The sequence below is a fragment of the Falco punctatus genome (genome assembly GCF_963210335.1).
Source record: "Falco punctatus genome assembly, chromosome: Z".
Lineage (NCBI taxonomy): Eukaryota > Metazoa > Chordata > Aves > Falconiformes > Falconidae > Falco > Falco punctatus.
Window position 1 is genome coordinate 76467608 of NC_137586.1, and position 17840 is coordinate 76485447.

General features: G+C 41.2%; 1 long non-coding RNA gene across 1 annotated transcript in view; it reads left to right on the forward strand.

The window, feature by feature from the left end:
- The first annotated feature begins 3999 nt into the window (after window positions 1-3999).
- LOC308056149 overlaps window positions 4000-17840 on the forward strand; it is a 301816-nt gene continuing 287975 nt past the window's right edge. Inside the window, exon 1 of the long non-coding RNA XR_013924728.1 lies at window positions 4000-4519. This is a non-coding gene — a long non-coding RNA (uncharacterized lncRNA). The remainder of the gene's footprint in view (window positions 4520-17840) is intronic.

Sequence of the window (17840 nt, forward strand, 5' to 3'; positions counted from 1 at the left end):
ACGTTGCTTATATAGTTTCTCTTTCATGCGAGGAGTAAATATGCCAAATAATGACAAGATCAGTGCTGCAAGGGTATTTCTGTAGTAGTAACGTAAAGGTATTTATGACTTTGCTTGCATGAAGCATGTCAGGTCTGATAGTTGAAGAGATTTGGTTAGAACAGACTAGAATGAGTTGATGAGTTTCTGGATTTTCTTTTAATATTTGCTATTTATTTGTTTATTGATCGCTGTTCAGTTCCACAGTGTCTTAAAATCACAATGTGAGAAAACTACTCAGACATTTTTAGTTTCATTTAGAAACCTTATCAAGGCAGGTGTTCCTGGCAAAGCTGAAGTTGCTTTTGTAAAGGCTCAGTGGAATAAGGGGAAAGAAATTTTCTGCTTTTGCTGATTGCAAACTCAGTCTACAGGCTCCAGAATATTTTGAGTTTCATAAACTTTTTGGTATATTTGGGCTGAGTGTTAAACAAGCCTGGTAAGAAGCAGGTAAAAATGCATATTTAGATTTTTATCTAGTTTCTGTCAGGTTGGTCCAACAGGTGTCGTGGGGAGATTTTTATGTTTGCTTGAACTTAAAATTCCATGCAAAACTGCAAGCTTTGAACCTGTATGAAACAGTTTTATTTTCGTAGTCAAAAATAGGATACCCTGCTAAGTGAAACAACAGACTGATCTGTCTTTGAGAAATGCATTAGCACAGCATGCATTCATGCAGATTTACATTCCTTTCAGACCTTAGCAGCATTACATTCCTGAACCTCATAGTAAGGCTTTGACAGTTCTCCCTGTTATGACTTAGTGACCTGATGGATCAAAAAGCTGTTTTCCTAAGTTTTTGTGAAATGCAAATGTTCAGTCACATAGCCATTACTTTTAGGTTTTTGAAGACTAAGTGGATGATCAGGCAGGAGAGTGTAACGTATTTCTGTGTGCACGACGAGCTAGAACACACAAAATGCCCTTCACTTTTCCAACAGCACTACTATAGTGTTTTTAAAGTCAAGGAAGTCTTCTGGTACACTGAGCACACTACAGTTTGCACGCTTCAGACAAACCAGTCTCAAAGCCACCAGAAGCAAAAGGATGTTGCAAGCAGCTTCTGCCACTGTTGATATGAGATCCTTGGTTGACGCCAGTTTCCTGGGTATGGATAGGTAACAGCAAAGTTTAACTTTTCAGTTCAGGCTGACGGAGTACGTTATGTGGTCCTTTCTATCACATCCTAGATCGTGGTCATTACCAATTTAGCTAAAGAAGAGACTCTTACCTTACAGAATTAAAAACAAAAAGCCAAAATACAGGATTTTTAAAGGGACTTCAAAGTCTCCCAGTGTCATTGCAATTTGAGAACAGTCCAGAGTGTAATACTCTCAGGCCTTTTAAACATTTGCTGTTTAAGCATTAAAGATGTGATTGCTGCTGCCTGTTGGCATTAATTGAAATTACTGAGCCTGTAGATAGAGAATACTGTAGTACAGTATGTTTAGGATTGCAGAAGTAAAGTTTAAATGAAATGACAAACTATTAGAAATTGCAGCAACCGAACTATGTTGTCAATTTTCTTGCTTTTTGTAGTTATTCTTAGATTTGGTGGTCATAAGTTGTATTTTAGAAGGAGGTAAAACAGCAATCTGACATTCTTTATGTGCTTGATGTAATTGGGTGGGGTTTTTTCAGCATATAGATACAATTATAACAGCATATATTTGGAAACAGATTATTCCAAAGTACTTAGGTTAGGAAGTTGAATGTGGAAATTATTTTCAGGTGCAAGAATTAGAGAGAAATATTCCTGATCTCAAATTTTTTTCGGGAAGTGTTTTGTTTATGAAATGCACTAGTCTTTCCAAACCAACTTGTTACAACAGAAAATGAAAGAGGATAAAATAAGCTGAAAATTAAGCAGAATACCTTTTTGAACTAAAACCATGCGGTTTACCTCTAGCTGGTAATTTCACCTCGTTGCTCAATTTCACTATCTCATCTCGCTGCTTATTTGACCAAATACAGCTCAGGATTGCCTGGTATGTATTTCCCAAAATGCAGCTTTTAGTCCATAGAACTGGAATATCATATCATTAGTGAGAAGGAGTGGAAAAAACTGCATAGTTGCTATAGCACCCACATGGTGATACAAATCTGTAAATGCCTTCTCTACTACCATTAAAATTGAAAGATTTGTACCCAAAGAAAAGGTGAAGATCCTCCCTTCGATACATCAGATTATTGTAGTTCAAAAGTTTTTCTTTCCTTCAAACTTTACTTGTTATTCGCAAAGAGATGGGATGGAGTGCATCCAGTTATCATTAGGCAAAAATCCACCCCACATTATTCATTCCTTTTGAACAAAGTGCTATTATCACAGGTTTGACCTAAAGTCTTTAGCTATTTGCATGAGCTTCAAAGATGCTTAGAGCTGCAAATGTGTTCCATTATGTCACTGAGTCAAGATCCATATGAATGTGTAACTTGTTAAACTCACTGTAAAATGCTCACACTCCATGCAATGCTGAATTCATTCATGAGATCTGTGGTTAATTTCTGTGAAAGTTTTATCACTGCCAATGTTCCCTTGAGCCAGGTGTGAGTTACAACTGAAATTCTTTTGGAGTATTTGTCAGGAATCTGTGAAGTATAATTATAAATCATGTCGGACTATTGAGCCTTGAAAGAAGAAATACCTCAAGGACCATTAAATACTAAACCAAATCTCCAAACCTTTAAAATATTAGCAGTAAAGACTTCTGAAACTGAATGTAAATATCTGCTTTGTTAAAACCTTTTTGTGCATGAAAGGCTTTACTTTCCAGCGGGAGCTTTTGTTATTTCTGTAATAAAGACGTTGCTATTAGTTACATAACTTGAAAGAGTCAATACCGCGTACAGCTATTTCTTTGCTTTTGTAATCAAGTAAACGCTGGTGAAAAGAAGCAGAGGAGGGGATAGAATTTCTTGCTCTTAATGGTGTTGCAAATGAAGCATATGTAAATTACTCAAAGACACTCTTGCCAGTGTTAAGCACCAGGACATAAAGGAAGAACATGTTCCTTCCATCAAGGTGAAAAGGAGGCAGGTAATTGTTAAGGTAAACAATTGTTTGCCTAGAAAGGCCACCACACAGCTGATTAATTGGAACATCAGTGTGTATGTTGATGAGAGAAGAAGAGAAAATGTCTCAGGCTTTCTTCTCAGCAGAGTTGCCCCTGCGGTGTCTTTGGCTATAATGGTGCTTAGGGTAAAAACTTCCCTTGGTTGTGTTTTCTGTTAAAGCTTTTCCTGTGTCTCAACATTCTCAGCATGAGCACAACCAGAGGATGATTGAGTATTGGCTTCCCAGACTATTGGATGGGTAGGTGCGTTAATGATGACAGAGCAATTCTCTTAAAATTGTGTCACACAGAGAGATACTGACTTCAGCCAGGTAGCGCAACCAGCTGGAAGCTACAGCACAGGTAAGACTCTGGCTTGATTTGAAAAACAAACAAAATTACTCACTTCAAGTGACTATAGTCCGAAAGATTTAGCTCTCAAAATGTTTGGCCTTTAGCAAACACTGTTGTAGTAAGTGGTGAGACCTTTAAAGACTACAAAATCTTCTGGGTTATGGACATGTCTGTAGCAAACTTCTCGCTGTGCCCAGGCTTTTATTTATTTTCTGCTACCTTAAGCATGACTGGTGTTATTTGTGTAGTACTTCGGGGTGCAGAAGATCAGGCTTAGGGCGCGGTGCCTCCTCTCTGCATGGCTGTGTGCCATCACAGACTCTGGAAGCAACCAAAGCATCTTCCTTCTTAGAGTCTTTCCTTTCTCTCTCTGCCTGTGCACCAGGGCCTGTCACTTGCTGTCAGTAGCCGCAAATATGCAAGTCAGCTGTGCTCAGTCTTAGGGGTGATTTCATCATTCAGGGGGAGTCACTCTTCAGTGCCACAGTATTTTTTTACCTTGATGATAAGGATACTTTCCCATGCTTTTAGACAGCCATGTTTTTAGGATCTACTAGTGATATGGAGAAATAGTGTGAAATGGGGACAATGGACATCGATGGTGATTGTATATGTCTGCTCAAGGAATGCGGGTATGGTGACTGGTCATGGGTGTGGTGTCTGGTCACATAGGCACACAGCTTTGAGGAGACACCTGCCCTTCTTCCTCTAACAAAGGGGCTATTTATAAAAAGGATGAGAAAAAGGATGAGAGACATTCCAATGTTATCTAGAGGGAGGGAGTGCTAAGTCTTCTTGCTGGAGAAGATCAGATGGTCACAAGAACATGAATCACCTACAAACCTGCAAGACCACCACATTCCAGGCGAAAGGACTGATAAGCTAATTAACATACGAAGTGAGAGTAAGCGGGTTTAGGTAACGAATATGTATAGGCGTTAATTGAATATTCATTTGTTTTATTGTATAAATGTGAGATGGTTCGTCACTTCGGGCATGCATGCTTGTGGAGGAGCGATCCCCCGTGCATCTGCGCGCAATAAACATACCTACTTCATAACTTTCGAGTTATAGTCTAATTCTGCAGGTCACTAGTAAAACTTGACTGCCTTGCACATCCCCTGTGCCTCTCTGTGCTATGGCTGGTCTAAAGTCCTCCTTTTTCCTAGCAAGAGAAATTGTTTAAGGCTAAACTGCCTCTGTTGCCACAGTGGTCACCATCTTTCTAAACAGGCAAACTGACCCTTGGTTTCAAAGTGCTTCTGGGAGTGAGATGCTGCTGTTTGCTGGTGCTCTAGAAGTGTATTCTCTTGCATTTGGAACCAAAAGAAAATCCTGTTCTTGGAATTGCTCACCCTTCATTACTATTCCAGTCAAGGAGGAACGCTGCACTGTTCCCAGATAACAGTGTTTGTTCTTCTGCTTTCAGTTCTTCCACCCTCCTGAAGAAACCCATCTGCTGTCTGAGGGGAGCTGCTCCACCCCAGGCATGGCCTTTCCTTTCTGCAGCGAGATGCTCCTCTGTGACGGAGCTTCTGTCCAGGTTCTGCAGAGTATGTTCAAGCTGGACATTAGACACAAACAGCCTTAATAGACACACCCCTGTGCAAAGCAGGACAACGTGTGTGGCTTTTTGTACATTCTGCTCCTCGTATGAGCAGGAATAACTCTGCTCAAGATGGTGGCATAAACATATTTGTATTTACAAACATACTGCCTCTCTTTTACTAAGGCACCCTTTCCTATTTTACTATATACTGTAATTCTGAGTAGAAATATAAAACAAGGGTTGGTTTAGCTGGAACAACATTCATGGTTTTCATACTTCCGTACGCAGTGGTTGAAGCTGGAAGGTCGTGGGTCTAGGAGGAGCGATTGCATTTATTATGCCATAGGAACAGATGTTCAGGCTTTTTATACACACACAAAATCGCATTCATATAGGCTGGTAGTTTCCCACGTACGTGCTTCACTGAATTTTAAAGTTTTTTTGCTGCACACAAGAAGAATGTGTAATATGTTGTTTGGGATACAAAGCAGAACGATGGGGATAATAAAAGAGCATTGCTGCGAGCGCCCCTGCCAATTTTACCTTCCTCCCAGACCTACCCTTGGGAGCCTGTTTGAAGCTTTCTGTGGCCACACCTGCAGCTTGTGAGCACTAGCATAGCTACACGGATCTGGCCTGTTTGTTTAAGAAGTGGTGCAGGCTCTTTGCACTTCAGGTACTCTTGAAGCTTATTCCACATCCAACCATCTCCAGAATTCTGAGAACAGTTTGGATTCCCCCATCCTAACCCAAACTACAGTCTCCTGATGCTTTTGCTTAATTGTTTCTTTGTTTCTATTTTAAAGACAACTAAAGAGCAAGTGCTAGGAAAGAAGGATTGCCATTATTTAATGTTGCCAAATCTTAAAAATAGCAACTAGAGAAACACCTTTCCCTCTTACTGATGAGGAAAGGAAGCATGTATCACTGTTTCTCTCTAAAAAAAAAAAAAACAAAAAAAAAACAAAAAAAAAAACAACCCAACTTTTTCAAACAAAACGCTTTTGCAGAGCTTTGTGTGTATGCCCACTGTCCTGTGCGTTTGATGAGCGGCAGAAAAGACTAGAGCTTTAGAGCAAGGTTGTCTCCAGCAGCCTGAAGGTTTGGTGTTTGCCAGGGGCCCCAAGGCAGCTGGAGGCAAAGGCTTTTCACAGCAGCTGGCAACCGCCCGTCTGCCCCCAGCACTGCACCTGGCAGGATTTCTGCTGAGATTCCCCTGTTTTCCAAGGACTGAGGCAGCCTTTCTGAAGCAGACTTTGTTGTTTTTCTCTTGGAATTGTGAGGCTAAATTGCCGTTTTGGAAAGCCTGTGCTGGCACGGTACCTGCAGACTGGTGACCCAGCAGGCGTGCGGGGAGGAGGAAGCGCCGTAAGGAGCCCGGGCAGCGCAGCACCGCGAGCCTGCAGGAGGACAGCAGCCATGACGCGCTTCCACCTTCAGTATTCGCATTAATGACGATGATGGAAACAGGTATAACTTGCTCTTGCCTAATTTTCTGTACGTGCCTTTCCCCAAAACACAGGTACAGCTCCCGATGCCAGTCAATTCATCAATTCCAGACTCTGTTGTGCGCGCCTGATTTCCCAGGGCGTTAGCAATGTCGTTTGGAAGAGTAAAGCGATCCTCAGACGCTTGTCCTCTTTGGGCTTGAGGTGGCTTCTGGGCTTTGATGCCACGGTGATCAGTGTTTTAAAATTGCTGGTATTGCCCCTGCAGTGAGTAATGAAGATGACTGTAGCTCATATGCCCATAGAGTACCCATACCTGCAGAGAACTGAATCTTACCGGGAGCACGTTGTCTCATAGGGAAATTCTTCAATTTTCCCTGCCTAAAAAGCTACTATAAAACAACAGACTGGATGAGTTTTGTTTTCTTTAATCTCTACTCTTTTAGCTAGCGAGGTGGGGGTTTTTTATGTGACGACGTATAGAGGTGTATCTTATGTATCTACAATCCACTGCCTTTATTATACACTAGGGTTTCAGCCAGTTCCAATAGTCTGTAGATCACTTAGTTCTTGAATTAATTAAACTTTTCAGACAAAGGCCTTGTCAGTGTGCGATGTTAGAATTCCTACGGACTGGTAATGTGTTCTCCAGTCTTGTAGTGTTTCCTCAGTCATTTCTTCATCAGGGATGGTGAGAAAAAGACTGCATCATGGGACTCTGTGTGCATTCTGCTTATCTGATCATTTATTTATTTCTTTATTCATTCCTATGTGACACCATGTGACAGATCTGTCAAAGCACAAGTTTTTGGTGACAACTTGGCATTTACTGGAGAACATGTTTCTGAGGGATCAGGGACAAACTGTAACTAGGAGCCTTGTGCTGAGGCTTACTGAAGTTGCTGGTGACTCCGTAGGACTTGACTGTCAACAGCATCGCTAACCTAACTGGGCTGACTCGTGCAAAGAAGACTCATTTCATACACAACACCGTCACAGTGCTTGGGCAGCAGCTGGAGGTGAACAGAGGTTTCTGAGAGTCCTGCAGAGCCTGAGGGCAGCTTTTGGCAGAGACTTGAGAAGTGCATGTGCCAAGTCTGTAACAAGTTGGAAATTTTTCCATCTCGGCTCAGATCCTAGCAGTTTATTGGGTTCCTGACATAGAACAATTTAGTTCCATGCGTGTGGTGTTAAGACACTGAATGCCAAATGCAATTCTCTGTTTTGTGTGAGCATCATAAACCTTGGAGCTGTAACCAACCCTGTGCAGGGCTGCGAGTGCTGTGGCAAGGCACATAAGCGTTTTCCCATGTGACTCAGCCGGTTTAGACTAGGAGTGGCTGGAGATACCAACAAGTGTGGCACCATAGCCAGCAATTTTTTTCACAGCAGCATCTGTTTCGGTAGGGATACAGCATAATCTCTATAGATGCCATTCCAGCTCTGCAGTGCACCAGAAGTATCCCCGTAACCAATAAAAATAAGTGTCTGAGATCCAGACATTCTCAGCATAAGTTTTTTTTTATAATCACATAGTTTTGCTCATAGGAGCAGCCTCTGAAAAAAAGAGATAGTTATAAAATTTTTATGCAATGCTTTTTATGAAACATTTTAACCACTTGAATAGCAATTTTTTGTGGCATTGCTATTTACATTTATTAAATATTTTAATTGAACTTGAAAAAATAAAATAATAATTTTGGATTTTAAAAATGTAAGGAGGCATATAAAATCTATTTCATAATCTGAAATGTGAAAATTAGGCTACATTCCTTTATGTATTTAAGGGGTTTTTAATTAGAGGAAGAAAGGTGTATGATCTTCCTCAGCTTCCATGACATTACAATAAAAAACACAGGCCTTGTGCTGAGTGATTTCATATCCAGCCTCAGGAATGAATCCCATCTCCCCCATCCTGTTCATAATAATCCCTTTTTAAACTAGCATTTAAAAATCTACTCTGTCGGGCATGTAAGCTCCCATCGTGGTTTAACCCTAGCCGGTAGCTAAGTGCCACACAGCCGCTTGCTCACCGCCCTGTCACCCCAAGGAATGGGGAGGAGAACTGGAAAGGAATGTAAAATCAAGGGTTGAGATAAGAACAATTTAAAAATCAAATGGAAATAAAATAAAACATAATAATAAAACATAATTGGTTGTGCTGCTGCCGCTGCTAATAATAATAATAGTAGTAGTAGTAGTAGACAATAACAATATCAGTTATAATGAAAAAGAGAAGGGGAGAGGAATGAGATTCCAAAGGGAAGGGAGAAAAGAAACCCAGTGCTGCACAGGACAGCCGTACAGCCGCTCACCGCCCAGCCAGCCCCTGAGCAACGGCCGGCAGCCCCCGCCAACACCTCCCCCCGCAGTGTATATACCAAGCATGATGTGCTGTCACATGGAACACCTCTGAGTGTTCACGCAGGTGAGCTGCCCTGGCTGTGTCTCTTCCCAGTTTCCCATGCCCCTCCAGCCCTCTCGCTGGCAGGGACTGAGAAACTGAAAAGTCTTTGATTTAGTGTAAACATCACCCAGCAACAACCAAAAACAACAGTGTGCTGTCAGCATCATTCCCACACCAAATACAAACCACAGCACTGAACCAGCAATGGAGAAGAGAAGAGAATTAACTCTATCCCATGTGAAACCAGGACAGCGCCCCATAAAGAAAGAAACCATATACGTACGCATATTATGTAAATGTTTAGAATAGGATTAATGAAGCAGTCACAATTTAGGAAATCTTGTATGCCTTTGTTACATCCATGGGTCCTGATTTGGTCAGAGATGGTCTGAGACACTGTGCTTCTACTTTCCCACTACATTTAGTGGGAAACTGCCTTTCTGCACTAGCACAGACTCTATCTGGCATTAGCTGATCAACTCTAAACTTTATTTCTTCAAAAGTAAGTGGTGTCTGATTAGTTCCTGCCATCATGTGTCACTAGTGTTTGGGAAAAGACTTTTCTGAAATAGTCTGCCTTTGAAAGGAATATCTGACATTATATCCCTAAGGCATGAGTGACCTGCTCAGAGGTGTTTGCCAGTGTTCAGCAAAAATGCATCTTCAGACTTTCAGTCTGAAGTAAGATAGCTTCAAGTAAGTGAGAAGAAGTTCTCCAGCCTCCCATGTTTTTGAGAGAGAGGCAGTTGCCTCAAAACTTATGCATTTATAGGGTAGGGTGAAAGCTGTTCTTGGGTAGGGTCTTTGGTAATTCTGTTGGCAAGTTAAAAAGCAAGCATTGCTTAACAACAAGATGTTTAAATCCTTTTAAAAAAACAAACATACCTAAGACAAAATAGTCTAGCACTGGGTTTGTTGTAATTACAGCAAAATGGAGGCACAAAGAAGTTGGAAACTTTATTTCCTGTCAGAGTACCTAGAATCCATCAATTTCCCTATCAAAGGCAGTATTACTTTTCTTAGTGGTACTTCACAGACTTGGATTGTGTTATGCAGTGAGGCAGAATACGTGTTTTTGCTAGGCAAGTGTTCTTGTAAGTGTGTATGTCTGTATCAAATCTGCGCAAATGAACAGGAGAGCTGTAACCTGTAGGAGTTTTCAGATAAAACTCTTCCTGGGGACAACTTGCCTTGTTCTGAGCAATGAACTGACAGTCAGGGGGGTGAGCGCCAACCTGAAGCCCATCCCAGCTGCTGTGGAAGGTGGGAAATAGTGAGGATTTTTAGGGACGGTGGATGTGCAGTCCAACCCAGTGACAAATGTGACAAAATAAGAAAGAAGAAAATTAGGAGCTATAACCAGAAGTTTTAGCCTGTATTCAAGTCTCAGGCCTCAACAGGCTTCAAGACCAGTGTGGAAATATATGACAGGAGCAGCAAGTGGTACACAGAAGCAGGAAGAAGAGGAGAGAGAGAAAAAAAGAATGGGATGCAGAGCTCTGCGCTGCTAGCAGCTCATCCTCTGCTGACATTTTCTCTATCTCATCCCAAGTATCAACAACAAAATGACAGGCATATTTCTGTTTAACGTCTCAGTGATACACACCCTGCAAAGCCCTAGTCAGAATGCAAGCTTTTTTCCCATGAAATTGCAGAGCCAGTCCAAGGACTGATTAGGTACAGAAGTTCTGTAGGACTGGTCAGGGTACAGGAGCTGCACAGGTTTCGAGCTGCGCAAGGAGAGCTGCACAGGATGGAGCGGGACACCAACCCTGCCATTGAATTTTCAACACGACTAGTCAGGGTACTAACTCTGCCAAGCACCCAGAGAAAATGTAAATGGTAACACTGGAACTTCTGTGATGGTGGCTTTTTGAGGTGCTCAGGAATAGCCAGTAAGTGAAGTGAGCATGCTATGGACAAAAGATAACAGGATCCAGGGAGAGTGGCCGTCTGTGCTGGCTTTTTAGATCCACAAAACCCAGAGAAGCTCAAGTAGTAATTCTGCTCAGTCATACCCTGACTGGATCATATCAGTCCAGTATTAAGGTGCACACTATGCCTTTCATATTCTCTGGCTTCAAAAAAACAACAATAATGAAACTCTGGAACATAATATCAAGGAACTACCTCTGGCACCTGACTTTTAGCGTAGTAGTTTGGTCAGTGTGACCCGTTTGGGTGAGGGGAGGGACAGGGGTTTGTGTGACCTGCTGATAGGTATGCTGTGGTCCCAAAAAGCCAAGGTGACTGGTACCGTGCTCCACAGCTTGATGGCAGGGAGTAAATGCTGCAGATGCCATGAGCTCCAGATGCCAAAAGGCTGTTGAAAGCTGACCACTAAGCAGCCCTGTGATGCCCAGTCAGCCTTCACCCTGCAAAACCTCAGGGACATCACTGTCTGCAGCCCACTGCCTCAAAGCCAATGGAACCAGCTTTGCAAAGACATGCGACGATCTACTACACTGCAGAGCCAGCATGACTCTTTCCCAGCTAATTTAAAATTAATCTTAATATGGTTGTCAACATTCTCCTGGGGGAGGTGGAGGAAGCTGGTAGGTAGGGAGTCTTACATCTAATTGCTTTGCAATTATTTTTTCCAAGAAGATATATTAAGATGTATTATTATATTAGTTGTTCTTGCTGCTACCGTTAAAGGCCTGTCGCAGTTTCCATTATGAAACCATAATTTTTCTAAAATTATGAATTTAGAATTATAATTTCTAAAATTAGCTTTTTCTAAACCATGTAAATTTGCTCAGACTTCAATTTGGCATAGCAAGGTCCCAAGCTAAGAAGAAATTTGTTGACAAAAGGTTACAAATATCCAATTTTCCTGCTTTGGATTTATTTTCCTGAAATGAAAAAATCATATACATATATATATATATATATATATATATATATATCTCCATGTGCATATCTTTATATTTGCGGGTGCATTTTTGCAATTAATGGATTAAAATATTGGTAGTGTATTAATCCGTAACAGTGTCCAAATGACCTTTCTAACTGAGTTTCATTCATTCTTCTTTTTCTGAGAGTAGCAGGAAATTAGACACTGAAAATATCTTACTATTTTTATACAGCCACTGTCAACATTTATTCCTTCTGAATCTTCAGAAAGAAGAATAAGTTCTTTCACAAGCATATCATACTAAAGGTACCTCAGATCTGGAGTTCTCTGGCCACATAATCACATACATTTTGTTCTAACAGGGCTTTGTAAGGGCTTTAGTCAAGAGCATGTTGAAGCTGAGGTGCGTTTTGTCTTTGTCTCTTACAGATGGTGGTTTCTTTTTGTCACTCTTATAGCTACAATTCACTAGTTCCGCTAAGCAAGTGGCAGAGGCTACAAGAGCTGTACCCTTAAATTAAGCCTTGCTGCCGAAGGCTAAAACTGTTTTCTCTGGGATGCTCTTACCTGTTGTTTTCGTGTACTCATTCACGTTAATTTAAAAGGACTGCCTCTGGAGCTCGCTAGCAGACTCTTTATCCACTGTACATATGTAACCGGGATCTACTCACTCTTCCTTTCTTAAAACTACTTGTTTCCAATTAAAATGATGCTATTGCCTCTTTTTCTTCCTTTTCTAGCTAATTATTTTGAAGATTGTTTCATAGCTCAATACTTGCTTTATGACATTTCTAGATATGAAGATTGATTTGGGTTTATTGCCAATTAAAATAGAACCCGTATAATTAACTTGCTTGGTAAAATAAGCTGTGCTTGAAGTATTCACAGGCAACATCCATGACATACTTCCACAGGCACTAGTTCTACCAGCTACCAGTATTTCACCTATGAAGAGTGATTTGCATAACCCTACAGAATCCCTGAAGCAGGGCAGATGCAGCTGATCTTGATATGCTATCAAAAGCACCTCAGGTTCTGTCCCACGAATGGCCAGGAATGCAAAGCTTAGGATATAATCCAAAGGGCATAGCCTTTGCACATACGACATCTCTGCTGGAAATTGCACAGACTCTTGACTGACAATACTAAAAGACACAGATCCTCAGTCTTGCAGTTCGGCAGCCAAATGCCACCTTAAAATTGGTATGACGTCTTAGGAGTCTTGTAGGGATTGTTCGCTTCCCTTTCACTGGACTGCAGGTGTTGTGGGTCACCTCTGGAACTGGCATCCCAACTGACAGCTCACAACCTTTTCCTTTGTTAGGAAAAGAAAAGCTGTATTTTCAGGAACATTTCAAGGTGATGATGCACTTGTCACCTCTGTGGAAGACTTAGTGTCATTACTTATATTGAGAACAAGCTGGTGAAGTGGTTGTGGAAGGAAAAGATCTTTAGGTAGCATCAGCATTTAACTTTGCAGAGAAGCAGAAAAAGCATATGTATGCTCAGAATTAAGGGTGTGATCTGCGAGGGTGGGAAAAGCTAATATTCAGTTTAGCACTTTTATATTTATTTAAGATTTGCATTAACATTAAAATTCAATGCATTATTCTTTCTTCCATAGTCACTACAGCACAAACTAACACTCATCAGCACTCTCAAATTGCCAAGATGGCTAATCATCCATTTCTTTACTCTTTCCAGCAGCCATGCAAGATGGCATGCAACTAGAAACAAACTCTTAAAAATTGCAAAATGTTCCCTGCTTAGTAGGAATTAATGTGACTTGGGAGCTTAAAAGCCAGCAAACAGATTGCAGTGCAAAATGTTTTCAACAGGAACCAAATGTCTGATGGGGAAAAAAAAAAAAAGAGATGATAAGTGATGAGCTTTGGAATACTTTTGTGAGAAGACCCTCCAGCCACTGAGCGATGGGAGGTGTCTGGTTTGTTTTTACACATTCCCCAGGGTGTTCACAAAGCCCTTCAGGTGTCAGCTCCCAAACTGTGTGTCAGACCTGGAGGTCCGACTGCATTTTGAGAACAGAACCCCAGGGATCCCGACTTAATGGTGCAAGCACCCCTGTACCGCTGGGCTTTCTGCAGCAGTGGGAAAGTGGTCCAGGGCCCAGCGCAGAGGAGGATACCGTACTACAGGGCTCAGGTAACCCAAACAATCAGGCTCACTGGACTGGCACATCATTTTCCACCAGAGACCAAGCTAAACCATTACATTAAGCACAGACCTTTCCACCCCAAATTTGTGTCTGGGAGCAACTTCACCATCACACTTGGCTGTTCCCCTTCATCCAGTTTCTGTGGGACGTCTGTGTTACGGTAATAGACCCGGGTTCACCCCACAGGCCGTTGGAGGCCATGAAGGCTGCTGTTGACACTGGAACAGGTGCTGATACCCTGCTTGCACCGATACGGACTAACAGAGCTTGCAATCACGGGTGCTCGCCCACTTGCTGTTTTAGCAGAGCTTTTGTGAAAGCAGAGGGAACAGTGGGATTTCCAGTTCGCTGCTGTATTTGCTGTCCTGTTGTTGAATGCTGTGAGTTACAGAAGTCTGGATATAACCATACTGATTTGTTTTAAAAATAGGTAGATGGAAGAGTAATGATAAAATGGTATAAAATACTTCCCCCAAACACACCATCTAGGCACACATTTGTCAGTTGCTTTCAGTTTATTTTCTTAACGAGGCTTTAAGTGGTCCCCTGAGCTCAGAGTTGGTGCTGGAAAAGCTGCCAGTTGGACAGGCCAACATGTGAGATTAAAGAAACATGTTCTTGCCTTTCACTAGAGTACCTGGGGAAAAACACTGCAAGTAAATCATCAGGGGCTAGAAAAACATTCAGGAAAATACACCCCAGAGCAGTAGGCTTCTAGTGCTGTGGGGACTTTTCCTAACAACCTTGTATCGCACATCCAGAATGATCATCACAAATTCTGCAGAACATTTTTGGTTTTCTCTTATTGGCAGCATGCACGCCTGTGACTTGTGTCATATTATGTCACATATGTGGGAGACATGGCCGAGGTCATACAGTCACAGGCATTATAGGAGAGCTCAATGTATTTTACAGCTGAAGAGCTCCGTCAGTCCTGATGCGTGATCCACTGTTGTCAGAGGCACTGGCTCATGAAGCTCCTCTGCCTCCGTGCCTCAGAGCGTGGGACAAGCTGCAGAGTGGGGAGCGAGGGCCTGGGCCCCAGCGTGTCAGCTGCTTCTGAGATGCCTCGTACTTGCTCTGACTCCACACGGGATGGCAGGTAGCTTAGCTTGGCAGGAGAAACGGATGAGCTTCTCCAGGTTGGCCAGGGGCTGGCAGCTGGCACAGCAAGAGAAGAGCTGGCATGATGCACACACACGTCCCACCGTGCCTGGCGGTTCAACTCTTTTGCTCCACCATCATCCCTACACATCACTACGACCCAGAGCCCTTCCTTATCCCAGCTCCCTTTTCCCTCTGCGCAGGCAGTTTGGTTAGGGCTCAAATCAACCCTTCCGGTGACATACAGGGCATGTCACTCCAAACCACCCATCTTTTCTCTTTGTATTTTCTCTTTATAAGGGAACTGAGTGGATAGGATTGGCAAGAGGATTTTTTCCCTAATGAAAAAAACAAAAACAAAACCCCCACCTCTAATTTTTCTCCTGTTTCTTCTTGTTTTCTTTCATTCAACTATTCTTTTTTTTCTTTCTGGAGGTTCTTATTTTGCCCATTAATAAAAGAAAAGACATAATATTCGGAGTGGCTTCATTTTGCAGTTCCCCCATTTTTCATAAAAGAACATTTACTTCCCAGACAAATCCTCCTTACTTATTCTTCTGCAGTTAATAGCCAAAAATCAAGGTCAAGAGGGTACCAAGTACAATTTATAGAGAGGTAAAATAAATTACAGGTGAACATATTTGCATTAACATGTATAATATAGACATATACAAAATAAAACCAAATTTATGCAGGTATGAGACACGTGCATATGTCCATGATTATACCAATGTCACACTATCTTTTTTTATATTTATTATATATATATGTAATAAATACATATATTATTTATCTTATAACATGCATGTGTGTGTGTGTCTATACATATATTGGGATGGATCTGTGCAATGCTCAATAACACATAAGTATCTAGAGGGATACACACATGCATTTATCTTTGGGTTTATGGCACCCTAATTTTTTTCATAAATGATACATTTCATTGCTATTTATGGAACAGAGCTCTTGTTTCAATATTCTTGTCATTTTAAATGTCTCTTCTGATTCCAGTTTCTGTCTCCTGTGCAATCTAAACCTAGCCTCCAGAGGATACTCTCCTTAAAACAGATGAATGTACAGCCAGAGGAACAAAGCTATTTAATAAATTAATCATAAAAAGATAGTTAATAGTCAGACACTATTAGCCAATATGTTTGATTTGGGACAGTTTTTCTATGAGATTGCCAGACTTTTTCATTAAACATTTAAATCCCTCTAAAAGAAGTGAAAGATCAAGATCAGATTTAAAACTCCTTCATTCAAAATGCAGATGTTGTTTGACCTTTCTGTGCACTAAGTTTGTACCAGAGTAATTTTACTGGTTCAGTTTTATTATATTTGTCTCACGATGAAAATGCTGAAAGCTTGGATAATCCAACTGGTGGGTTACCTTTCACTTGGATCTTTCTTCCCCTTCTCCACTGTTTTTTAATAGGTTTTAAATTAAAAGACATATATTAAGGGATAACCTAAAGCCATGTTGATGAAGTTAATATTACATATCTCATACATTGAAGTGAGAACTGTAGGAATGGTTTCACTTCATAAACTGTGTGGACTTGCACTAGCAAATTTGGGTATAGCCACCGACTGGTAATTATATATGCATTTCATATTCAGGACTGCCAAAAAATACTTACTGTGAACTTTCTAGATTTATTACAAGTAGCTGTATCATCACACAAAATACATAAGCACTTCTGTATTTTATAGATTGCAATCCACAGCTTCTAAAGTGTTTCCAGGCTATCTTTTTTTTTTTTTCTCTTCTTGAGTCACAGTATCACCCACTCATGTATTACTGATATTGATACCCAACTACAGCTCACATTGTTGTTTCTGTGTGAAGAAACTCAGAAAAAAAAGAAGCTTTTTTTCTGAGATAGGCCAGAGGGGTGTGATAGTTTAAATGGACAGGCAGTGCAGTCAGGGTGGCTTTGCTCAGCTGAAGTGTCAGAAGGATCCAATTCTTCTACTTAGTGTGTCTTTTCAACAGTTTCTGTTGGTCTGCAGACAACTGATGGTAAAGACAATATCACAAAAATGCACAAGTACTGCTGCTTTCACAACCTGTGTTAACATGCTGAGTTTACTGGGATATTTTGGCCCTTTTATTTGATCCACATTATTTTCTACCTGCCTTCCAGCCCACCAGGAACATTTCTGCAGCATGATTTTGCCTGTTCTTTCTTTTGTTTCACCTGTTCCCAGTGTTGGCATTCCCAGTTTTCTCCAAATCAAAGCTCCCTTGTCTGCTCGGTCCTTCTAATTTTCACTCTCACTTGTTGCAGAAGGCCTTAAAAACATTTTCTCGGGTCTGTTGGGGAAAAAGGAAACTTTTGGGGGAAAAACCACCCTAATTTGCTGAAGGTTTTGTGTGGACAGCAACAGAAGCGTGCTCTGAAAGATGAAAGAAAATAGAAAAATAAAACAAACAAAAAAGATAGCTTTTGCTTACTGAACAGAGGAAAAGGCCAACTATGAAATTGTGAAACAACATGGTAGCGATTTCCTCTATTCTGAGGCCTTTTCTTCTTAAGAAAGGTCACCTATGTGACATTTCAATAACAGTAATGACTCTGCATCACCAAAAATAAATAAATAATAATCAAGAAATTGACACATTCTCATTTGCATTTTATAAAAGAAATTGTTTTATCTGAAGTCACTAACAGCAAGGGGGAGGGTGCAGAGCTGCAAAGCTGCTGAACGGCAACCACCCAGATGGGCAGCCCAAGTGTGCTCTAAGAAATTACAGTTTCCTGAAGAGTCAAGGACCCCAGATCCCGGTGCTGTGCCGTCTCAGTCTGCTAGCACCAGAAGAGATCCAAAGACTGCTTAGCTACTGGCAAT